General features: G+C 40.0%; 1 protein-coding gene and 1 pseudogene across 7 annotated transcripts in view; one reads left to right on the top strand and one right to left on the bottom strand.

Moving 5' to 3' along the window:
- The window catches only part of MACROD2 (mono-ADP ribosylhydrolase 2), a 2180049-nt gene that overhangs the window by 1813602 nt on the left and 340789 nt on the right, over window positions 1-25658 (top strand). The gene's annotated exons all lie outside the window — the stretch shown is intronic.
- LOC104670079 lies at window positions 10193-10713 on the bottom strand (annotated as a pseudogene). The gene has a single exon (XR_749093.2). The product of XR_749093.2 is annotated as a 60S ribosomal protein L22 pseudogene (transcript).

The raw sequence follows: 25658 nt of genomic DNA, 5'->3' as shown, positions 1-25658 counted from the left end.
TGAACAGAATGCTATTATCTACCTCTCAGGTTATTTGTAAATTAATACATCCATCTATTTACTCAACTATCCACCCACTAGTTTATTCTTTCATGTATCAAACATATTATATAATAAACTCCTACTGTGTGCCAGGTACCATTTTAGGCATTGGGTTACATCTATGTAGAAAATAAAGCTGCTGCCCTCTGGGACCTGTATCCTTTGGAGGAAGCCATCAATGACTAGTCAACAAATTAATATAACTAGAACATTAGATGGTGACAAGAGAAAACATAGCAGTCCTGTGGCTCATGAGAAGTTGGGGAAGGCTTCTCTAAGCAGAGACACAGACAAGGATTAAATGAGATAATGCATGGAATGTGCTTAGCATGGTGCCTGGCGCTCACTATGGAGCCATACAGTGCTGGAAAGAGAAGAGTTGAAAAGCAAACATGGGTGTTGCCCAGTACTTCTTGTTCGCTGCCTAGCCTAGAGAGAGCCTCTGCTTTTGGGGTTCTTTCATCCCACTGGCTAAGTTATGAGATAATTTCTGACCACTTTATCCTATGTCATTGAGCATGTAATGACTCCAACTGCTGTTTTTCTGAATCTGTTCTCATCAAACACCTTCTAATCATGATTTAATTTCTCATGTAAACCTGCTCACCTGCAGAGAATATTCTGATCATATAGTTTTCAAGTACCGGGCCTTGGTTCTTAGATACTTTTCATTATATGATCATATAGAGACACTCTAATTATAATTGCGTTTCCTGTGTAGTTTGGCTACACGGAATGAGTATGCTGATCGGATGGACTTTGATTATTCCAGTTCCTGTGACAGCTTTTGCTCATTATAAGTTAAGCAACTGCCATCCTGATTGAACACATTCACCTCCTGAACTTAGGTAATGTCAGTGCCTGGCATGCGGTAGGCACTCAATGAATGTCTACTGATTGATGGATTGAGACTTCTCTCAGGCCCATGGCAACATCAAACTTACAAGGGTAAATTCACCAGGGGGATGATGAACACAACCCTGCTAGGCCTCCCAAGAGCCAGCATGCCTGTCTTTCCCAGGCATCCACCCACTGTCACTTCATAGACTGAGCACAGGGGCCATTTTTTCTATCTCAGCAATAGCCTTGAACTCTTGCTTCACCGTATTCCAGGGTTGAGAGGGAAAATTGGAAAGTCAAGCAGGTGACAGCAGAACTGTGAACAACTGTGCTTCTCACTCCAAGTAAGCCCAGCTGCCAGGCAAATTCAAGAGCAGAGGTCCCAAATGCAGTTATATTTCTGGGAGCAATGCTTTCCTTTATCTTCAGAGCCCTGGAAGGGCAGAGAAAAGAAGGTGAGGGCAGGGGTAGGGTGGTGGGACCCACTTGGCTCCTGTTGATGGTAAAGGAGTACAGGACCTCAAAATCTAATGACAAAAGTAATAGTAATATGATTCACTTATGACTCAGCAGACATTACACTTCATACTTGATCCTATCATTTCCCTTAATTTTACCCACCCAAAGGTCATTGCATATATTAGCTGGTGATAGGGTTTTGCTTTGTGGCTCCACTCAAATCTCATCTTGAAATCCAGCACCATGTGTTAGGAAGGAACCTGGTGGGAGGTCATTGGATTATGGGAGCAGTTTCCCGCATGCTGTTCTCATGATAGTGAGTGAGTTCTCATGAGATTTGATGGTTTAAAAGTGTGGCACTTCCCACTCCAATCTCTCTCTCCTGCTCCACCCTGTTAAAGACGTGCTTGCTTCCCCTTTGCCTTCCGCCATGATTGTAAGTTTCCTGAGGCCTTCCAGTAATGCTGCTTCCTGTTAGGCTGCAGAAATGTTAGTCAATTAAAACTCTTTTCTTCATAAATTACCCAATCAGAGGTACTTAATTATAGCAGGGTGAAAATGGACTAATACAGCTGGAAACCCTCTTCTCTTTGATTCAAACTGACAATTTTCAGAAATGCATAATGACAATTTCTGTTTTTTGGGCTAAACAAACATTATGCGTGAACTCATTGGTTTCTCTGTGAAATAGAGCCCAGTCACTTTTTCTCTCTGAGCTGCACACCAAGAGATAGTGTCTTGTATCCTATTAGTTATGTAGGCGTATCTTGCTGTTTGCTACCTGTGGATTCATTCCTCCTGTGGTTCACTTTCTGTAACTATTCTTGAGGGCAAGACTTGATGGTTGGCAACTGATAGTGATTTCCATTCCTCTACTTTCCCAGCTCGCTCTCTTCTCACATCTACTGCTGGCTACTTGGCCTGTGAAGCCGAGCAGAATCTGGAAACTTCAGCTTCACCAAGCCATCAATAAATGGTGAAAACTGAGTAAATAGAACTGAGACCCAGTTGTTAAAAACAAGACAACTGGTGATGTTAAAAACAACATCACTGATCCTCACTGATTTCTTTCCTAAAGATCATGTTGCCACTTGTTTCTTTCATTTTTAAAAAATTATTATTATTATTTTTATAAGTTATTAGGGTACAGTGGTATTTGGTTGCATGAATAACTTCTGTAGTGGTGATTTTTGAGATTTTGGTGCACATATCACCCGAGCAGTATACACTGTACCATATTTATAGTCTTTTAATCCCTCGCCCCCCTCCCTCTCTTCCCCCCGAGTCCCCAAAGTCCATTGCATCATTCTTATGCCTTTGTGTCCTCATAACTCAGCTCCCACCTATCAGTGAGAACATATGATGTTTGGTTTTCCATTCCTGAGTTACTTCACTTAGAATAATAGTCTCCAATCTCATCTAAGTCACTGCAAATGCTGTTAATTCATTCCTTTTTATGGCTGCATAGTATTCCATCATATATATATATGATGGAATACTATGCAGCCATAAAAAGGAATATATATATATATATCACCAGATATATAGGTTATGTGTGTGTGTGTGTGTGTATACACACACACACACCACAGTTTCTTTAGCCACTTGTTGATTGCTGGGCATTTTGATTGGTTACATGATTTTGCTATTGTGAATTGTGCGCCTATAACCATGCATGTGCAAGTATCTTCTTCAAATAATGACTTCTTTTCCTCTGGGTAGATACCCAGTAGCGGAATTTCTGGATCAAATGGTAGTTCTACTTTTAGTTCTTTAAGGAATCTCCACACTGTTTTCCATAGTGGCTGTACTAGTTTACATTCCCACCAGCAGTGTAGAAGTGTTCTCTGTTCACTGCATCTACACCAACATCTACTGGTTTTTTATTTTATTATTATGGCCATTCTTGCAGGGGTAAGGTGGTATGACATTGTGGTTTTGATTTGCATTTCTCTGATCATTAGTGATGTTGAGCATTTTTTCATGTTTGTTGGCCATTTGTATATCTTCTTTTGAGAATTGTCTGTTCATGTCCTTAGCCCACTTTTAGATGGGATTGTTTGTTTTTTTTCCTTACTGATTTGTTTGAGTTCATTGTAGATTCTGGATATTAGTCCTTTGTCAGATGTATAGATTGTGAAGATTTTCTCCCACTCTGTGGATTGTCTGTTTACTCTGCTGACTGTTCCTTTTGCCATGCAAAAGCTCTTTAGTATAATTAGGTCCCAGTTATTTATCCTTGTTTTTATTGCATTTACTTTTGGGTTCTTGGTCATGAAATCCTTGCCTAAGCCAATGTCTAGAAGAGTTTTTCCAATGTTATCTTCTAGAATTTTTATAGTTTCAGGTCTTAGGTTTAAGTCCTTAATCCATCTTGAGTTGATTTTTGTATAAGGTGAGAGAGGAGGATCCAGTTTCATTCTCTTGCATGTGGCTAGCCAATTATCCCAGCACCATTTGTTGAAAAGGGTGTCCTTTCCCCACTTTATGTTTTTGTTTGCTTTGTTGAAGTTCAGTTGTCTGTAACGATTTGGGTGTATTTCTGGGTTCTCTATTCCATTCCATTGGTCTATGTGTCTAGTTTTATACCGGTACCATGCTGTTTTGGTGACTATGGCCTTATAATATAGTTTGAAATCAGGTAGTGTGATGCCTCCAGATTTGTTCTTTTTGCTTAGTCTTACTTTGGCTATGCAGGCTCTTTTTTGTTTCCATATGAATTTTAGAATTTTTTTTCTAATTCTGTGAAGAATAACAGTGGTATTCTGATGGGGATTGCATTGAATTTGTACATTGCTTTTGGCAGTATGGTCATTTTCACAATATTAATTCTACCCATCCATGAGTGTGGGATGTGTTTCCATTTGTTTGTGTCGTCTTTGATTTCTTTCTTTTTCTTTTCTTTTCTTTTTTTTTTTTTTTTTTTTTTTTTTTTTTTTTTTTGAGACAGAGTCTTGCTCTGTCACCCAGGCTGGAGTGCAGTGGAGCAATCTCAGGCTCACTGCAACTCCTCCACCTCCTGGGTTCAAGCAATTCTCCTGCCTCAGCCTCCTGAGTAGCTGGGACTACAGGCATGTGCCACCACACTCAGCTAATTTTTGTATTTTTAGGAGAGACGGGGTTTCACCATGTTGGTCAGGCTGGTCTTGAACTCCTGACCTCATGATCTGCCCACCTCAGCCTCTCAAAGTGCTGGGATTACAGGCATGAGCCACCATGACTGACCGTCTTTGATTTATTTCAGCAGTATTTTGTAGTTTTCCTTGTAGAGGTCTTTCGACTCCTTTGTTAGGCATATTCCTAAGTATTTTTTTTTTTCAGCTATTATAAAAGGGGTTGAGTTCTTGATTTGATTCTCTGCTTGGTCGCTTTTAGGGTATAGAAGAGCTACTGATTTGTGTACATTAATCTTGTATCTGGAAACTTTGCTGAATTCTTTTATCAGTTCTAGGAGCTTTCTGGAGGAGTCCTTAGGGTTTTCAAGGTAAATAATCTTATCATCAGCAAACAGTGACAGTATGACTTCCTCTTAACCGATTTGGATGCCCCTTATTTCTTTCTCTTTTCTGATTGCTCCCTCTAGGACTTCCAGTACTATGTTGAAGAGGAGTGGTGAGAGTGGGCATCCTTGTCTTGTTCCAGTTCTCAGAGGGAATGCTTTCAACTTTTCCCCATTCAGTATTACATTGGTTGTGGGTTTGTCATAGATGGCTTTTATTACATGAAGGTATGTCCCTTGTATGCCAATTTTGCTGAGAGTTTTAATCATAAAGAGATGCTGGAATTTGTGGAATGCTTTTTCTGCATATATTGAGATGATCATGTGATTTTTTGTTTTTAATTCTGTTTATGTGGCGTATCACATTTATCAACTTGCATATGTTAAACCCTGCCTGCATTCCTGGTATGAAACCCACTTGATCAAGGTGAATTATCTTTTTCATATGCTATTAGATTCAGTTAGCTAGTATTTTGTTAAGAATTTTAGCATTATGTTCATCAAGGATGTCGCCATGCAGTTTTCTGTTTTGGTTATGCTCTTTCCTTGTTTTGGTATTAGGGTGATGCTGGCTTCATAGAATGAATGAGGGAGGATTCCTTTTTTCTCTATCTTGTGGAATTGTGTCAAAAGGATTGGTACCAATTCTTTTTTGAATGTCTGGTAGAATTCTGCTGTGAATCTGTCTAGTCCTGGACTTTTTTTTTTTTTTTTTTTTTTTTTTTTTTTTTTTTGGTAATGTTTTTAGTTACCATTTCAATCTTGCTGCTTGTTTTTGGTCTTTTCAGGATATCTAATTCTTCCTGCTTTAAGCGAGGAGGGTTGTATTTTTCCAGGAATTTATCCATCTCTTTTAGTTTTTCTAGTTTATGTGCATAAAGGTGTCTATAGTAGCCTCGAATAATCTTTTTTTATTTCAGTGGTGTAGGCTGTAGTATCTCTTGTTTCATTTCTTAGTTAGGTTATTTGGATTTTCTCTCTTCTTTTCTTGGTTAATCTTGCTAATGGTCTATCCATTTTATTTATCTTTTCAAAGAACCAGCTTTTGTTTTATTTATCTTTTGTATTGTCTTTTTTGTTTCAATTTCATTTAGTTCTGCTCTGATCTTGGTTATTTCCTTTCATCTGCTGGGTTTGGGTTTGGTTTGTTCTAGTTTCTCTAGTTCCTTGAGGTGTGACCTTAGATTGTTTGTGCTCTTTCAAACTTTTTGATGAAGGCGTTTAGGGCTATGAACTTTCCTCTTAGCACTCCCTTTGCTGTATCCCAGAGGTTTTGATAGGTGATGTCATTATTGTCATTCAGTTTGAAGAAGTTTTTAATTTCCATGTTGATTTTGTTTTTGACCCAATGCTCATTTAGGAACAGGTTATTTAATTTCCATTTATTTGCATGGTTTTGAAGGTTCCTAAAAGAGTTGAGTTCCAATTTTATTCCACTGTGGTCTGAGAGAGTGTTTGTAATAATTTCAATTTTCTTAAATTTATTGAGGCTCCTTTTATGGCCTATCTAATGGTCTATCTTGGAGAAAGTTCCATGCACTGGTGAATATAATGTGTATTCTGTGGTTGTTGGATGAAATGTTCTATATATGTCTGCTAAGTCCATTTGTTCCAAGGTACAGTTTAAATCTATTGCGTCTTTGTTGACTTTCTGTCTTGATGACCTGTCTACTGCTGTCAGTGGAATATTGAAGTCCCCCACTATTATTGTGTTGCTGTCCATCTCATTTCTTAGGTCTGTTAGTAATAATTTTATAAATTTGGGAGCTCCAATGTTAGGTGCTTGTATGTTTAGGATAGTGATTTTTCCTGTTAGACAAGGCCTTTTGCCATTATATAAAGTCCCTCTTTGTCTCTTTTAACCACTGTTACTTTAAAGCACTGTTGCTTTAAAGTCTGATATAATAATAGCTACCCCTGCTTGCTTTTGGTGTCCATTTGCATGAAATACCTGTTTCCACCCCTTTACTTTAGGTTTATGTGAGTCCTTATGTGTTAAGTGAGTCTCTTGAAGGCAGCAGATGGTTGGTTGATGAGTTCTTATCCATTCTGTGGTTCTGTACCTTTTAAGTGGAGCATTTAGGCCATTTACATTCAATGTTAGTATTGAAATGTGAGGTACCATTGCATTCATCATGCTCTTTGTTGCCCGTGTACTTTGGTTTTGTTTTTTGGTTTTGGTTTTAACTTGTATTTTTGTTTTATAGGTCCTGTGTGATTTATGCTTTAAAGAGTTCTGTTTTGGTGTGGTTCCAGGATTTGTTTCAAGATCTAGAACTCCTTTTAGCAGTTCTTATAGTGGTGGCTTGATAATGGCAAATTCTCTCAGCATTTGTTTGTCTGAAAACGACTGCATCTTTCCTTCATATATGATGGTTAGTTTCCCTGGATACAAAATTCTTGACTGATAATTGTTTTGTTTGAAGAGGCTGAAGGTATAGCCCCAATCCCTTTTAGCTTGTAGGATTTCTTCTGAGAAATCTGCTGTTACTGTGATAGATTTTCCTTTATAGGTTACTTGGTGCTCCTGTCTCACAGCTCTTAAAATTCTTTCCTTCATCTTAACTTTGGATAACCTGATGACAGTGTGCCTAGGTGAAGATCTTTTTGTGATGAATTTCCCAGGTGTTCTTTGTGCTTCTTGTATTTGGCTGTCTAGGTCTCTAGCAAGGCCAGAGAAGTTTTCTTTGATTATTCCCCCAAATATGTTTTTCAAGCTTTTAGAATTGTCTTTTTCCTCAGGAACACTGATTATTCTTAGGTTTGGTCATTTAACATAATCCCAGACTCTTGGAGGCTTTGTTCATATTTTCTTGCTCTTTTTTCTTTGTCTTTGTTGTGGATTGGGTTAATTCAAAGACCTTGTCTTCGAGTTTTGGATTTCTTTCTTCTACTTGTTCAATTCTATTGCTGAGACTTTCCAGAGCATTTTGCATTTCTAAAAGTGCGTTGAAAGCTTCCTGAATTTTTTATTGTTTTTTCTTTAAGCTATCTATTTCCTTGAATATTTCTCCCTTTACTTCTTGTGCTATTTTTTGGATTTCTTTGCATTGGGCTTCACCTTTCTCTGGTCCCTCCCTGATTAGCTTACTAATTAACCTCTAGAAGTCTTTTTCAGGTAAATTAGGGATTTCTTCTTCGTTTGGATCCATTGCTGGTGAACTAATGTGATTTACTGGGGGGTGTTGAAGAGCCCTGTTTTGTCATATTACCAGGGTTGGTTTTCTGGTTCCTTCTCATTTGGGTAGGCTCTGTCAGAGGGAAGGTCTAGGGCTGAAGGCTGTTGTTCATATTTTTTCATCCCATGGGGTGTTCCCTTGATGTAGTACTCTCTCTCTTTTTCTATGGATGTGGCTTCCTGAGAGCTGAACTGCAGTAATTTTCGCTATTCTGGGTCTAGCCACCCACGGAGTCTACCTGGCTCCAGGCTGGTACTGGGGCTTGTCTGCACAGAGTCCTGTGATGTGAACTGTCTATGGGTCTCTCAACCATGGATACCAGCACCTGTTCTAGTGGAGGTGGTGGAAGGTGCAGTGGAATCCATGAGGGTCCTTAGCTTTGCTGGTTTAATGCTCTGTTTTTGTGGGGCACTTTCCAGAAAGCGTCAGCTATAGTAGTGTGGAGAGTGACCAGTGGTGGATCGGGGCCTAGAACTCCCAAGAGTACATGCCCTTTGTCTTCCACTACCGGGTTGGGTAGGGAGGAACTATCAGGTGGGAGTGGGGCTAGGCGTGTCTGAGCTCAGACTCTGCTTGGATAAGTCTTGCTGTGGCTGCGGTGGGGGATGGAGGTGAGATTCCCAGGTTACTGGAATTGTGTACCTAGGAAGAATATGGTCATCTCTGCTAAGTCATTGCAGGTTGTCAGGGAAGTAGGGGAAAGCCAGCAGTCACAGGCCTCACCCAGCAGTTACAGTCACAGGCCTTACCCAACTCCCATGCAAACCAAAGAGCCACCACTGTGTGCCCTGCCACAGCTGAGTTTGTTTCCAGACGGAGGGTAAGACCAGCCTGAAAACTTGCCCAAGGCCATCCACCTCCCAGCTGTGAAAGAAAGGGCTTTAGTTCTTCCCCTGCCTGTGACATCTGCATGCTGTATTTGTGCCCTCCCCCGGGTTCTGGCCAGGAGGCTTCTCAGCCCATTCAAATTGTTACAAAGTTCGCTAGAGAATTCGTTCTCCCTATGGAGTTTTATCCCCTGCTCCTCTGGCTATCCTTCCAATGGATCCTTGTGGTACAAGGCAGGACTGGGCTGGTTGGGGACCCAGCAAGCCCCCAGGGCCCTTCTGCTGCTTCCTCTATCCCCCTCTACCTTCACTTGACTCACTAACTTGGCTCAGCTCCAGGTAAAGTCAGAAATTTCTGCAAACAGACCTTCAGCTTCTCCAGTGTGGGTGTGTGTTTGGGAGAGGAGGGTCTCGCTTTCTCAGTTCCGCAGTTGGGGCACTCAATATTTGGGGGTCTCTCAGGTCCTGCAGGAGCAGTCTGCTTCCTTCAGAGGGTCTGTGGGTCCTCTCGGGATTGCTGGTTTGTTCTTGCAGTTTTGGAGCTAAAATTCACAGTGCAAGCCTCCGCATGCTGCTGTCTAGATCTGCAATCTAGTCTTGCCTCCTGTCTGACATAATACCAGGAGCTCTCTCAGAGAGCAACCCAAAGGAGGTGGGAGTGATCCAGAGTCCCCAATGTGAGGGGGCATCAGGCTGCAAGGACGCGGCACTGGCCACGGTTTCGCAGGGGCATCTGTTCCCTTGGGGCATGGAATCCCCGCTCTGCCGCTGCCCCAACTCGGCTCTGAAGTGCCTTTGCTGCAAGATTTGCTGAGCTTAGCAGTCTGCCCGTTTCTTTTATTTCTTTCTCTTATTTTTCCCCCTGAATGTTTGGTTTCTCTGGCAAGCCCAAACACGTAAGATTATGTGTGAGGCATATTTATTTACATAAAGATGCGTGTTTTTTCTTAACTCTCTCAGCATTTACATGTAACTTGGCCAAGTTAATTAACTGTAGAAGGCCTCAATTTTGTTTTCTTTAAAAACAAGGCAGCTGTATTAGATTAGTGGTTTTCAAAGTCCGTTAGCTGGTAAAATGCCTGCAAGCCATGGCATGCTTTGTGGGATACCATGAAATATTAATACCCAGAGCTGGACTTAACAACCACACACATAATTTTGTGATCCCAAATACTATCTTATATATGATTGTAATAGAGACAAAAGTTAGCATGTATGGAGATATAAATCATTAATTCATTCATCTATCATGTAAGTGTTATTGAGTACCTACACAAATGTTTCTCAAACCAGTATTCACCACCTGGAGGACCTATTAAAATACAGATCACTGAGCCCCATTCACCTTTTTTTTTTTTTTTTTTTTTTTTTTTTTTTTTTTTTTTTTTTTTTTTTTTTTGGTTCCCAAGTTTTATTCAAGAACTCATACAAAATATTCCGGATAAATGAAATTTAATCCTCATCTTCCTCCTCTTCTTCATCCTGGTTAATCTGGAAGTAACGTAATTCGTAGCTCTCTTTGCAGTTAGCAACTACGCGCAAACAGTCACGTAGATTATTCTTCTTCAAATATTTTTTGGTGAGATATTTCAAATACCTTTTGGAGAAAGGCACCTCAGATGTCATGGTGATCTTGCTCTTGCTCCTTTCAATGGTCACCACCCCTCCACCAAGGTTCCCAGCTTTTCTGTTCACTTTGATCCTTTCTTGCAAAAACTGCTCAAAATTGGCAGCATCCATGATTCCATCTTCTACAGGGTGGGTGCAATCAAGAGTGAACTTCAGAACCTGCTTCTTTTTTTTGCCCCCCTTCGCCACAAGTTTTTTCACTGGAGCCATGGCCGCAGCGGAGTTAGAAAGGGAGGTGAGCCCCCATTCAGCTTTTTAACAGGCAATGCTCATGTTGGTTCTGCTGATCTGGGAACCAAATTTTGAGAACCGCTGACCTCCACTAGTCCAGCCCATGAATTGGCAAACTACAGCCCCTGAGCCAAATCTGGCCCATTCTTCTTTTTGTAAGTTTCATTGGAGCACATCACATTTATTTATGTATTGTCCATAGCAGCTTTTGTGCCACAGTGGCAGAGTTTAGTAGTTGTGATAGAGACTATGACCTGGAAACCTACAGTATTATCCACGATTTTCTAGACAAAAATTTGCATTCTAGGTTTTGTACGCAATAAGTCATGTACACAAGTATGGAGCTGATGTCCTGATGGAGCTTACATTTTAACAGGGCACTAAAAATTTAGTGAGATTTAAAGAAAAAGTATAGGAGAACATCTTAATTGAGGTATTCTACTTTCAATTATTCATAACCTTATTATTATATATTTACTTCTTTTAAGGATAACATCTTCATTCATATTTCTATAACTCGAGCTCATATTCCAATGTCTTCAAGTTTTCATGATTAAAATATCTCTAAACTATTCTTTTCCTCTCCGTACTTTCTCCTTTCAGTGTATTGTAGGTAACATTTCCAGAGAAAATATCCTTAATATAGTTATGAATTGATGATTGCCTCCAGAATAAGATTTTTTTAAAGTAATTTTGACTTTAATTTTAGATTCAGGGAGTACATATGCAGGTTTGTTACTGGAGCATATTGGGTGATGCTGAAGTTTAGGGTGCAGACGGTCTCATCACCCAGGTAGTAAATAGTACCCAATAGGTAATTTGTCAGCCTATACCCCGTCTCTTTCTCCCCAGCCAGTAGTCCCTAGTGTCTATTATTCACATCTTTATATCCATGAGTACTCAATGTTTAGCTCCCACTTATAAGTAAGAACATGTGGTATTTGGTTTCCTGTTCCTACATTAATTTGCTTAGGATAATGGCCTCCAGCCGCATCCATGGTACTGCAAAAGACATGATTTTATTCTTTTTTATGGCTGCATAGTATTCCAGAGTGTATATGTACCACATTTCCTTTATCCAGTCTACCACTGATGGGCATCTAGGTTGATTCCATGTCTTTGCTATTGTGAACAGTGGTGTGATGAACATACAAGTGCATATATCTTTTCGGTAGAATGATTTGTTTTCCTTTAGGTATGTACCCAGTAATGGGATTGCTGGGTCAAATGGTAGTTCTGTTTTAAGTTCTCTGAGAAATCTCCAACCTGCTTTCCACAGTTGCTGAACTAATTTACATTCCCACAAACAGTGTGTAAGTATTCCCTTTTCTCTGCAACCATGCCAGCATTTGTTATTTTTTCTGACGTTTTGTTAATGGTCATTCTGACTTGTGTGAGATGATATTTCATTGTGGTTTTAATCAGCATTTCTCTGACATTTAGTGATGATTAGTATTTTTTCATATGTTTCTTGGCCACTTGTATGTCTTCTTTTGAGAAGAGTCTGTTCATATCCTTTGCCCGTTTTTAAGGGATTATTTTGTTGTTGTTGTTGTTGAGTTGTTTAAGTTCTTATAAATTCTGGATATTAGACCTTTGTTGGATACATAGTTTATGAATATTTTCTCCCATTCTGTAGGTTATCTGTTTACTCTGTTGATAGTTTCTTTTACTGTCAAGAGGCTTTTTAGTTTAATTAGATCCCACTTGTCAGTTTTTATTGTTGCTCTCACTTTTAGGGACTTAGCCATAAATTATTTGCCAAGGAAAATCAACGTTACTTTTCACAGAATTAGAAAAAACTATTCTAAAATTCATATGGAACCAAAAAACAAAAAAAGATTCAAAATAGACAAAGCAATCCTAAGCAAAAGAACAAAGCCAGAGGCTTTACGTTATCCATCTTCGAACTATACTATAAGGCCACAGTAAGTAAGCATCATAGTATTGGTGCAAAAGAGACACATAGACTAATGGAACAGAGAACCCAGAAATAAAGCCACGCACCTGCAATTAATTATCTGATCTTTGACAAAGTTGACAAAAATTAGCAATGGGGAAAGGACACCCTATTCAATAAATGGTGCTGGGATAGCTGGCTAGCTACATGCAGAGCGTGAAACTGAACCTCTGCTTTTCACCAAATACAAAAATTAACGCAAGATTGATTACAGATTTAAATGTAAGACCTCAAGCTGTTAGAATTCTACAAGAAAACCTAGGAGATACCCTTCTTGACAGAATAAGGGTCTGTTATTCTAATTATTCCACATTGTGACACCAAACCATGACCACTGCTATATCTTCTGGCTGAGATTTCTCACGTTCTCAGCTCTGCATGGACCTGCCCAGAATGGCGATAGCAATGGGCTTTACTAGCAGGAGTGGCAAGGCCTGTGCTTACCACGTTGACACAGCCTCTGCCACTCCCTATTTTCTCTCTGACTCGGGAAGGAGTCACTTCACTCATGTAATTCTACCAGAACCCTGGAGGTATCTTAACTTACAACCCCCAGTCTATAAACTCTCCATTAAAGCCACACTGATTTACTCACCATCTTCCAAATAAACTGTATTGATTATTTGCTACTAATATGAGTTACTGATGACTAACAACAGATTATCTCTAAAGTGTGTTCTTAACACAATAATAGAATTTGCTGTTTAAATCTTGTAGTTTCTGTGGGACAGAGTTTGGGGAGTGGCTTATTTTGGTAGTTCTTGCTTTAGGGTGTTTTATGAAGTTGCACTTACAATGCTGATCTGGATTATTCATCTGAAGGCTCAACTGGGTCTACAGGATCCTCATACAGTGGGTGGTTCCCTGTCGAGCTGGCGAATTGGTGCTGGTATTGCTTTAGACCTCACCTCATGCCATGGAGGCTGCTCCTCACAGAGCAAGTGAGGCGAGAAAACAAAACATAAGCCACAATGTCTTATATTCTAAATTTTAAAAAATTACATTACAGCGTCTTTTAAGATATAGCCCCAGAAATCACACTCTGTTATTTCAGCAATATTATATTTTTGACACAGATCAGTCTTAATTAAAGTGGTAATGACACAGGAGCGTGAATACAAGGGGGTGAGAATGACTGGCACCATCTTCGAGCCACACCATCCTAAACCCTCCTACTCTAGTCAGGGCTTTTACTTTTGCTATTTTTTTTTCCTATTTGAAATGTTTATCTATTTTTTTAATTTCCTAAATCTAATCACCCCTTAATGCTCATTTCTGTCCCATCTTCCCTGTGACACCTTCTCTGAATCCTTTAGCCTGAAGAAATTGCATCTTCCATTGTTCTCCTGTGGTCTCATTATCAATATCACACATTTTAGCAGTTACTCACAGATAGGAAATAATTCCTGTTCACAAATAAAACATTCTAAAGAACTCAGTTTTTCCTATTCAAGGAAATCCTCCACTACTACTGCAAAAACCTGCATAAGGCATTGAAAACAAAACCCTCCGTTAGAGATTGAGCTGTATTGTAGTACATAATGTATTATGAGTAATATTAATATGGTATATTTGATAGATGTTAAGAGATCAGTGTCTACCAGAGCAGTACTACTCAAACTTAAGTATTTATATTAATCATATAGGGACCTAGTTAAATGCAGATTGAGATTCTGTGGGTATAAGGTGGGGTTGAGATGCTGCCTTTCTAACAAGCTCCCAGGTGATGCTGAGGCTGCTGGTCCATGGAACACCTTTGAGTAGCCAGGTGCTAGAGATTGGCCATAAAATAGACATAAAGTAGAATAGGAATTGAAAGTAGATGGAAAAGAAAAGTAGTGAAGGGAATCATGGCTGTGTTCAATCACTAGAAATGGACAAGGCATAAATATTTGAAGTCACGAATCACTCAAGTATTTCTTTATTGCTCATTAGTTCTGCCCATTATCTTTATACATACATGTATGTTTTACCTCTCCCAGCCTTGATTATAGGCCCTTTTGGATAGAAGGTGCTCCAGTCACCCATGGAGGTGAAATACAGTTCCCTTTCTGGAGTAGTTGCTTAATAAATGTATACTGTTTGATTACTCTGCTGCTAATTCTCATGGTCATTCATTAATTTCTATTATTACTTCCCCAGGTTTTCTCCTCTCAAAATATTATAGGAAATTCAAAATACCTTTCAATTATAAATATAAATTGATGTATTTTATTTACAGTTCCTTATGATATATAATACAATTCCTCATAAAAAAATAAAATTTTAGTAGGTCTCAATACCAGGTAAATTAACATGATCAAATTAATAGAAAAACATCACGCTCAGGTCACATGTCAGACCAATTAAATCAGAGTCTTTGAGAGAGGATCCAGGTATTGGTATTTTTATTTTTAAAAGTCCCATGGGTGACTCCAGAGTGAAGCAAAAGTTGAGGATCACCCGTTTAATTATCATCCTACTATATTTTAAGGTAGAATAATTACATTTTTTTTTTATTATGTCCCAAAGCATTTTTTTTTTAAGACAGAGTCTCACTCTGTCACCCAGGCTGGAGTGCAATGGTGTGATCTCAGCTCACTGCAACCTCGGCCTTCTGGGTTCAAGCGATTCTCCTGCCTCAGCCTCCCGGTAGCTGGGATTATAGTCACCTGCCACCACGCCTGGCTAGTTTTTGTATTTTTAGTAGAGATGGGGTTTCACCATGTTGGCCAGGCTGGTCTTGAACTCCTAGCCTCAAGTCTTAGCCTCCCAAAGTGTTGGGATTACAGGCATGAGCCATGGCGCCCAGCCCCAAAGCATATTTCACAATACGTAATTTGAAAATATCAATGAAGACCAATTCAGAGAAAACTGTTTACCTTCCTTTTTTTTTCTTAAAGGATGTAGCTGCTTCAATTTATAAATAAGTGTAGATATGCTATAGTAATTTTTGAAATTCTATAGCAAACTAACTTTTCCTTAAATGAATATGGTTTCTTAATTATCCCAAACTCGTTAATGTAGGTTGTACTTTTTTTTCTTTTACAAACACATCAGATCATTCTGCCAAATTATCCTAGTCATTTTAAAAACATAAAGATATTTTGCAAATATTTTATATCTGCCAGTCAAAATCAGTCTTGGTTCTAAATAGGATGTTGTTACATGCCTGCCTTATAAATGTTAGCACCACGGAAAGCATTTTTGTTTCATTTAGAAATGTTTGAGCTCAGAGGAAATAAGGATACTTATCTTGTTTACTCAGCTTTGGTAACTGCAAAAGACAGAATAAAGGTAGCCGGCTGGAGTTGCTAGAACCCACATACAATCAGAATACATGACCTCTCCTTTAAGTTCTGTCTCTTACTAGCTGGGTGACCCTTGGCAAGTCTCTTAACTTCTGTTAGTCTCCATCACTTCATTTGTAAAGTGAAAGAGTTGAAGCAGCAGGCACATAAGATTCTTATACCTGGAAGGCGATGGGGTGAGGGACTAAGGTCCGTTGAGTGCTTCTTGGTTACGCACTGTGAGAAGTGATGTAAAATAATTCACACTCTCAAAAATTCAATGACTCTATAGGATAATTTTCAAGGAAACAGACACGAAGTCTCTAGATTGTTAAATTAAGCCTATGAAAAATGAAAGAACATAAAATAAAAAGAGTTTAATTTCATTGGTTCTGATTCTCTCATAGAAAGGGAATTTTACACGTCATTAATTCCAATGCTTTGTATTACAGATGAGGAAACCGAGTCCCAAAAAACTCAAATAACTTTCTATTACTGACACATAAAATAGCACACTAATAGGGGATGAAAATTTATCCAGTTTAACAATCCAGTCCTTCATGTCAACCAAAAGCTTGTTTATCACCATCATAATTCAACATTTCATTCTGTATTGAGAAGGAGGTGGGTCTAAGATTTATATTTATGATATTCATGGTAATTCAGAGTTTCTGAAACTGACATCACAGGAAGATTTTCACAAGTGGCCCAGGATGTGATTCATGGGCCCTGATGTTACAAGTCCAAATTGGCAAACCAGGGGCTGCTATCAATGGGACTAACTTGGATGGCTTTCTGGATAAATATTTATTTATAGCTGGATTTACAAAGGTTATCAAACCTCCAGATAAAAAGTCACGGTTCTTCTATTGCCCTAAGAGTCATAGATAGTAAATTACACAGTAACATATTCATTTTATGTATATACATACATACATATAGTCATGCATAGTAAATTACATGAAAACATCACTGGTGCCATACACTCACCTGATCCTGGGTGAAGGAAATGAGTAGGAGGAATTTAAGTAGTAGTTCTCAAAGTCTTCCCCAGAGATCATTAGCTCATCACCATTTTGCCGTGAAGGTATGCTCAGGGGAGATATGTAACTAAAGTCCTGATAACTTGTACCAGGTGGCTGTTAATCATTCAGTATTCAGTTAGTCAACAAAATAACAAATAATTATTATGCCTCTATAGTATACCAGGCACTTGCTGGGCACTGGGAATATGGTGATTAATAAGACTGTCTATGCCCCCACGTTCATATTCTATTGGAAAGGGAAAGATATCAAAACATGTTTGCAAGGCCGGGCATGGTGGCTAAGGCCTGTAATTCCAGCACTTTGGGAGGCCGAGTCGGGCGGATTACTTGAGGTCAGGAGTTCGAGACCAGCCTGGCCAACATGGTGAAACCCTGTCTCTACAAAAATACAAAAATTAGCTGAGCGTGGTGGCGGGTGCCTGTAATCCCAGCTGTTTGGGAGGCTGAGGCAGGAGAATCACTTGAACCTGGGAGGCAGAGAGTTTGCAGTGAGCAGAGATTACGCCACTGCACTCCACCCTGGGCAACAGAGCGAGACCCCGTCTCAACAACAACAACAACAACAAATATTTACAAAACTTAAAAAAAAAATTCCTTTAGATATTTATTAGTGTGATAAGGAAGATGAGAAGGCAAATGCCATAGAGAAGAGAGGGTGAAGAGCAAAGGCTGCATGGTGTGGGCAGTCACCGAGTTCTTCTCTTTTTTTTTTTTTGAGACGGAGTCTCGCTCTGTCGCCCAGGCTGGAGTGCAGTGGCCGGATCTCAGCTCATTGCAAGCTCCGCCTCCCGGGTTTACGCCATTCTCCTGCCTCAGCCTCCGGAGTAGCTGGGACTACAGGCGCCCGCCACCTCGCCCGGCTAGATTTTTGTATTTTTTTAGTAGAGACGGGGTTTCACCGTGTTAGCCAGGATGGTCTCGATCTCCTGACCTCGTGATCCACCCGTCTCGGCCTCCCAAAGTGCTGGAATTACAGGCTTGAGCCACCGTGCCCGGCCGAGTTCTTCTCTTAAAGGCAATGATGCTTGAACTCAGATGTGAATCTGGAGAGGGGAGCAGTGTCACGAAGTTCCGGGGGAAAAGCGTTTCAAGCAGAGGAAGCAGAAAATTCAATGGTCCTGAGACGAGAATGAGGAGCTTTGCAGTTCTGCCAGAAGAGGCATTGCAACAGTATTGGAGATTTGAAATAGTTATTTTACTCTGACATTTATTAATTAATGTATTATTTATTCATCAAAATATGTATTGAGACTACTATATGTCATGGCCTGTTCAAGACCCAGTTCCCCTGGCCTTGTGAAGCTTAGATCCTGGTGGGAAACACAGGCAATAAATAATACCCTTAATAAAATGCAAATTGTATAATTTGTAGGAAAATAAGGAATATGGAAGAAGAAAAATTTGGGTAAGGAGGACCAGGAGCCTGGGGATAGGGACGTCAGGGAGGTGTTGGCTGAGAAGGTGACATGTGAGGCAACTGAACGATGTGAGGGAATTAGCCACGCAGGTAGGGGAAAGGGTATCCTAGGAAGTGGGGACAGAGCACAGACGTGCTGGAGAAACAGCAAGGAAGTCAGGGAGGCAGAACCAGAGCAAGTGAGAAGATAGTGGGAGCTCTCACCAGAGAGAGAGCCAGATCCTGTTCAATAATGCCTCGACTTGAGCCCAACATAGTGGCTCACACCTGTGATTTCAGCACTTTGGGAGCTGAGGCAGTACGATTGCTTAAGGCCAGGAGTTCAAGACCAGCCTGGGCACAATATCAAAACCCATCTCTGTAAATAAAAAGTAAATAAATTAGCTGGGCATGGTAGACCAGACTTGAGTCCAACATGGTGGCTCACACCTGTGATCCCAGCACTTTGGGTGCTGAGGCAGGAGGACTGTTTAAGGCCAGGAGTTCAAGACCAGCCTGGGCAAAGTAGCAAGACCTCATCTCTACAGATAAAATAGATAAATAAATTACCTGGGCGTGGTAGCACATCCTTGTAGTCTGAGCAAGTCAAGAGGCTGAGATGGGAGGATCTTTTGAGCCTGGGAGTTTGAAGCTGCAATGAGCTATGACCTCACTCCAACCTGGGTAACCAAGTGACACCCTATCTCTAAATAATAATAATAATAATAATAATAATAATAAATTCATTAAATAATCCCAGGAGTTTTTCTCTGAGACGAGTGGATAGGTATTGCAGGGTTCTTTGATGTCAAAGAACCAAGGAATCTTATCCCCACCTATAGGAAAAGCACTTAGGGAGGCTGGCTTCCCCATGCAGAGGAGGCACCACCAGCTGGCCTTGCACGGCAAAGTCGGGCTGTGGTGGCCCTGCAGATGGCGGTGAACGAGAGGAGCAGGATGGCTCTTCTAGGCTCCCGCTATCTAATAAGTGAATAGCATTGCTTCTCTGGGAAAATCTTTTAAAATATTTTGTAATATAGAAGACTTTTTTAAAAATTTGAAATAATAATTGTACACATAGGCCAGGTGTGGTGGCTCTTGCCTGTAATCCCAGCACTTTGCTAGGCTGAGGTGGGAGGATCGCTTGAGACTAGGAGTTTGTGACCAGTCTGGGCAATATACTGAGACCCTGCCTCTACAAAAAATAAAAATAAATAAATTAGCTGGGCATGATGGCATACCCCTGTAGTCCCGGCTACTCGGGAGGCTGAGGTGGGAAGATTGCTTGAGCCCAGAAGTTGGAGGCTGCAGTGAGCTATAATTGCACCACTGCACTCCAGCCTGGGTGACAGAGGGAGACCCCATCTCCAAAATAAAAAACAAAATATATTGTACATATTTATGAGGTATGTAGAGAGTTTTAATACATACAATGTATTAAAGATCAAATGTGGATAATTAGCATATTTATCACCTCAAACATTTGTGTAGAGAACATAAATCCTCTCTTCTAGCTATTTGAAAATATATAATTGTTTACTGTAGCCACCCGATAATACTATAGAACACTTACTCCTCCTATCAGGCTGTAATTTTTTATTCTTTAACAAGTCTCTCACTAACCCTCCAAGCCTACTACCATTCCCAGCCTATAGTAACCACTGTTCTACTCTCTACTTCTATAAGGTTAACTTTTTTAGCTTCCACACACTCTGATTTAAAAACGGGTTAATGATCTGTACAGACACTTCTCAAAAGAAGACATACAGATGGCCAAGAACTATGTTAAAAATGTTCAACATCGCTAATCACCAAGGAAATGCAACTCAAAGCCACAATGAGATATCATTTCACCACATTTATAATGGCTATTATCAAAAAGACAAAAAACTAACAATTGCAGGTGAGGATGCAAAAAAAAATGTGAACCCTTATACACTGTTGGGATTGTGAACTAGTACAGCCATCGTAAAGAATAATATCGAGGTTCCTCAAAAATCTACAAATCTAGCAGCCTCTTTGATTTCCTAAAATGACAATAGCAAGCTATACACTAGAATTAAAATATAAACACACTCCCAAAGCCATATATAAAATACCTGAGGCAGTCCATAAAATTTTAAATTCCAATAGAGTACTAATTTAATCAGGGAAACTTTATCTACAGCATTTTTTGCTGTCTCCATTAAGCATGTTATATGGGCTCTCAGAACCCTGAATATCTTCATCCAAAAGGGAAGTTATACTCTCATTTTATCTCTAACAGATGTGGGCATCAAATGTTTATGGGCGTGAAAAAGTCTTTCCGTTAAAGGAAACCCTGTCAAGTAGCAGGATTCTCTTTTATTATGTTGTTTTATACACAAAACATTTCTTTTGAAATCACCAAGGCTGCATAAACCTGAAAAAAAGCGAAGTAGTATTCTCATAACACGTATTTGTCTGTCATTGCTGTTTTTGGCAGAAATTGTCCCAACGAGATCTTTGAGTTACCAGTTTCTAAGTAGCCTCCAGTCTTGACCTTCCAGAGGCCTCAAGGACAATGACGTATTGGCCCCCAGAGACTACTTTTGGGGCTTCAGTATTTTCCAAACACGTGAGCAAAGTTTTCTTTTCCTGAAGTCATTTTATTTATTTTCGCCGTTTCCTTCCGCAGCCCTTTACAGAAACAGAATTAAATTGTATTGGGAATAACGAGGAGGAAAAATAATTCACTCATATTTTATTGTTTTAATATTTTGTATTAGCGTTTCCGGTGATTTATGTTTCCTGTTCCGGTGTCCCCGTTTTGAATTCTCCAAGTCTGTGAAGGGTGTTGAAGACAGGTAATCGGTAAACAGGCTTTCAAGGGACAATGTGTATAGGAGGTGTGGGTGAGGTGAATTAAGGCTTATTTTCTTTCTTTTTTTTTTTTTTTTGAGACAGAGTCTCGCTCTGTCGCCCAGGCTGGAGTGCAGTGGCCGGATCTCAGCTCACTGCAAGCTCCGCCTCCCGGGTCCACGCCATTCTCCTGCCTCAGCCTCCCGAGTAGCTGGGACTACAGGCGCCCGCCATCTCGCCCGGCTAGTTTTTTGTATTTTTTTTAAGTGGAGACGGGGTTTCACTGTGTTAGCCAGGATGGTCTCGACCTCCTGACCTTGTGATCCGCCCGTCTCGGCCTCCCAAAGTGCTGGGATTACAGGCTTGAGCCACCGCGCCCGGCCAAAGGCTTATTTTCTCATTGATCTATCGCTTTGCTTTCCAAAGCAGTGTACACTGGGTTGCACATCTCTGGTCAGTTACAGGGAGGGGAGGAAATACCCAGTGGTTTTTTATCTGGTGGTATGTTAATTGCTAAAATATAAAGAAAAGTAAGAAAGCTACTTTGTGCAGGTGTAAGGCTCTGGACATTTGTCAGTGACTCACTTCTCGGTATATCAAGAATGATTTCTTTCCTCCACAGACTAATCAAGCCTTGGCTGTCAGGTTAGCCATTCTCATGTCTCCCTGCTTGGCCTTGATCAACTGCTGGCCTTCCCGGTGAGAAAGAGCCTCCATTTGCTGTGAGCTCCTGGCGGGATGGAGTGATTGCCAGCACATCCCAGTAAGACTGCAGCAGGTGCTGCAGCTTGGGGAAATGGAGTGTGTTTTCCTTACCACTGCATGTGGGTTTTGAACTTTGATTTCACAGAAATGTAAAAAACAGGTCAATGCTAGTATATACTACATTCCTACCTGCATACACTTTCAATCTGCTTTCTGACAACTGGCTTGTATCACTCCCTGCTTTAGAGTAGTAGCACCTTTGCTTGAAGTCTCTTAGGTGAAAATCATGAAGGTTCCCATTTTGCTGAATCTCTGTGTTACTGATTAAGAGAGAGTAACTGTGACAGTGGTGGGCATCTGACAACATTTTCTAAATACCGTTAGTGTATTTTTTCCTCTTCAGCCCCCTGGGTTTCAAGAATTTGATTTGAATTTTTTTTTCCTCCTCCCTTTCTTAAAATGCATGACTAAGAAACTGTGTCTTTCTTCACTGATCCTTGGTTATTCACTTTGAAAAAAGATGGCAGAACAAGTATATTTCCAAGAATACACCAGACCTATTCTTCAGTGATGCTGCCTTCTAATTTAATGTGATCTAGCAGCCAAAATGTTGTTCTAACTAACATTTCTCCTTGTTAAAAGGTATAAAACAGGCGTCTTCAAACTTTTTCTTAAGAAGGCTAGAGTAAATATTTTAAGCTTTGTGGGTTGTACTGCGTCTTTCTCAACTGCTCAACTCGGTGTTCTGCATAAATAAGCAGGTCTGTGTTCCAATAAAACTTTATTCACAAAAACAGATGGTGAACTAGAGTTGGCCCACAGGCTGAATGACACTGGGTTTGGAAGATGCTTCTTGGAACTTCTGGCACAGCCGATTTCCATCTGCCTTTACTTGATTAAGAAGATGTGGCCACAGGTTCCACTGCCACCTCCCCCACCACTAGTAATTTCTCCTGATCAGATTACACATCTTATTTTTCACTCTATTTGTTCTAGACCCATCATTAACAAGGTAGGCAAGAGCCAGGGAAGTTGCTCTTAAAAAAAATAGAAGACCTGGAAACCTAAACCCTCTATACTGTGGCTTTATTTTGTCATCCAAGCTTGGAAGGGTAGCTCTCATTTTGGCTTCCAGTGCCTGTCTCCATTGCCATTTCCCCCTCTTTCGGTCCTGGCAGGCTGAGAGCTTTATAGTCTCCGAACTTCGCCTCTGCAGCATCACTAGCACTGGTGATAAGAACACCATCCATATACTGGCCCTTTGACAATGAAGAAAGCTATCCACATGTCTTACCTGATATGGTCCTGGTCCAATCATTTAAATAATTTTTAAAAATTATTTTCTATTTTGACAAGAAAACAACCCTAGAGAGGCTAAATGACTTGCTTAAGATTCTGTATCTCATATGCAGTGCAACTAGGCTTCACCTCCAGTGTTCTGACTCTAAGTCCTGGTATCTGGCCTCTACCTGGTGCTGTTTCTCAGTCCAGAGTCATGAAGGGTCTGGCTTCAGGCACTCCTGTGTCACATTTTTTCTTGGATAGATTATTAATACCCTGAGATGCCAGACACTATTCTGCAGAGAGAAGAAGAAAGCTACAGAAAACCGTTCAGGCTAAGAATGTTTAAAAATATATGATGCCTACTACCAATACCAAAGGCAGCAGAGGAGGATCTTTAGTAAAGGATTTTCAGAGATACAGAGTCTGTATCTCAGAGTTTCAAAAAGACCATTGCTATACAAGATGCTCTGATCAGCTCTGATTCTCAGTGCTCTTATAAAGCAGCAGAATCTCCTGCTTTACAAACTTTAGTACTGGGCTTCAGGTCTGTATTAGTCTATTCTCACACTGATATAAAGAACTACCTGAGACCAGGTAATTTATAAGAAAAAGAGGTTTAATTGGCTCATGGTTCTGAAGGCTATAAAGGCTTCTGCTTCTGGGAAAGCCTCAGGAAACTTACAATCATGGCAGAATGCAAAAGGAAAGCAGGCATGTCTTCACCTGGATGGCCGGAGAGACAGAAAGAAAGAGAGGGAGGGAGAGAGAGAGAGAGAGAAAGGGGAGGTGCTGCACACTTTCAAACAACCGGATCTTGTGAGAACTCTATCATGAGATGGCACAAGGGAGATAGTGCTCAACCACTAGAAACCACCTCCATGATCCAATCACCTCCCACCAGACTCTACTTCCAACATTGGGAGTTAAAATTCAGCATGAGATTTGGGTGGGGACACAGAGCCAAAACATAGCAGGGTCTGGTCTGGTCACAGGTAGGCTGCAGGAGACTAGGGACCAAAATGATCTCACCAAAGGGTGAAAAGGTAAACACAGAAGTAAACAGCAACACTGAAAATTCATAGTCCGTGAAATCCAAGGAGCCAGGAGGGAAGGCTAAATGTTATTAAGATTAAGAAGATCAAAGCAGAAGACAAAGTTGAGCTATGGAGCCAGCTGTAGATGTGTTCTAGTAAACACACTCATGCATACACACACACACACACACACACACACACACACACACACACACACGTGCGCGGTATAAATGAAGGAAAAAGAGGCAGTGTTTTATAACCATGCCCCACCAGAAATTCTACCTGGCCCTAAATTAGTGTGTTTACCTATGCACATTAAAAATAACCAACCAAACAAGTAAACACAAACCAGTCAACCCAGGCCTGCTGATCAATCTGCTTATCTCCTTGGCAGGGGCCAACCACAGAACTAAGATGATTTAAGTAGATCTGTAAGGATTCTCTTCCTCTGTTTTCTGAGTAGAGAAATTCACTGGAAATGGGATTCCTTGCTCCACTAAGAAGTCCCTGGCTCCTGCCACTATCCCTTTCCTACATAATTATCTTAAATCCTCTGGTAAAGGACATTTTAGCCTCCTTCTTCCAGCAGCCACTTTACAAAATATTTGAAGTAGAAAGAGATTTGAAGAAAAGTGGAATAAGTAGCCAAAAGCCAAAGATACTTAAGAAACCAAGCGGAGGCTCTTTCTTGCTAAGAAGAAAAGTTGGGGGATGGAAAGACAAACAGGGAAGCTGGATAGTTGCTTAATGAGATATAGAGCTTTTAGGCTTGATTGGGGTCTTAACACCCTCCTCATAGGGAAGCACGCACTCTGAATCTAATGCCAGTGTATCCCTATGACACATCCATAAAATGTCTACAGGAGAAGCACCTTTGTACAAATTTGTGCCATATACTTTAAAAAAATTTTTAAGAATGAATATGTGTCATATGCTTTACTAATAGGTGCCAAGTACTTTACTAATACGTGCCATATACTTTTTTATTCCTACTAATAAATATGCATATATAAATATGATAAAGATATATGTGGTCTATATATATACAAATATATACTGAGTGTGCACAAGTATATAGTTAAATTGTGTATGTGTATCTTGTTTAAAGTTCCCCAACTTTTTCAGTTAAATATTCATGAATTTTAAAGAGATCAATAAGTTTTCTGGTACTTAGAAGTACATTCTACTCAATGATACATTGTAATTGGAACTACATACACATTGTTACGCTGTTACAGGAAAATCCCAGTTATGATGTTGTTTAAGAAGCAATACCAACGGTTTACAGGTTTATATTAGAAAGTAATTAATATCTTTAGCTCCTTTTTGTTAGGATTTAATGTTATGTATAAAACGCCATTATGTCCAAGTATTTTATAATGATGAGAAAACCAGTTCACTTTGGATTATCTTCATTTTTTAGTGTGATTAAAAAAAA

The sequence above is a fragment of the Rhinopithecus roxellana genome, chromosome 13 (assembly GCF_007565055.1).
Source record: "Rhinopithecus roxellana isolate Shanxi Qingling chromosome 13, ASM756505v1, whole genome shotgun sequence".
NCBI classification, from domain to species: Eukaryota; Metazoa; Chordata; class Mammalia; order Primates; family Cercopithecidae; genus Rhinopithecus; species Rhinopithecus roxellana.
Note: the sequence above shows the minus strand (reverse complement) of the source record. Positions and strands in the feature narration are given on the sequence as shown.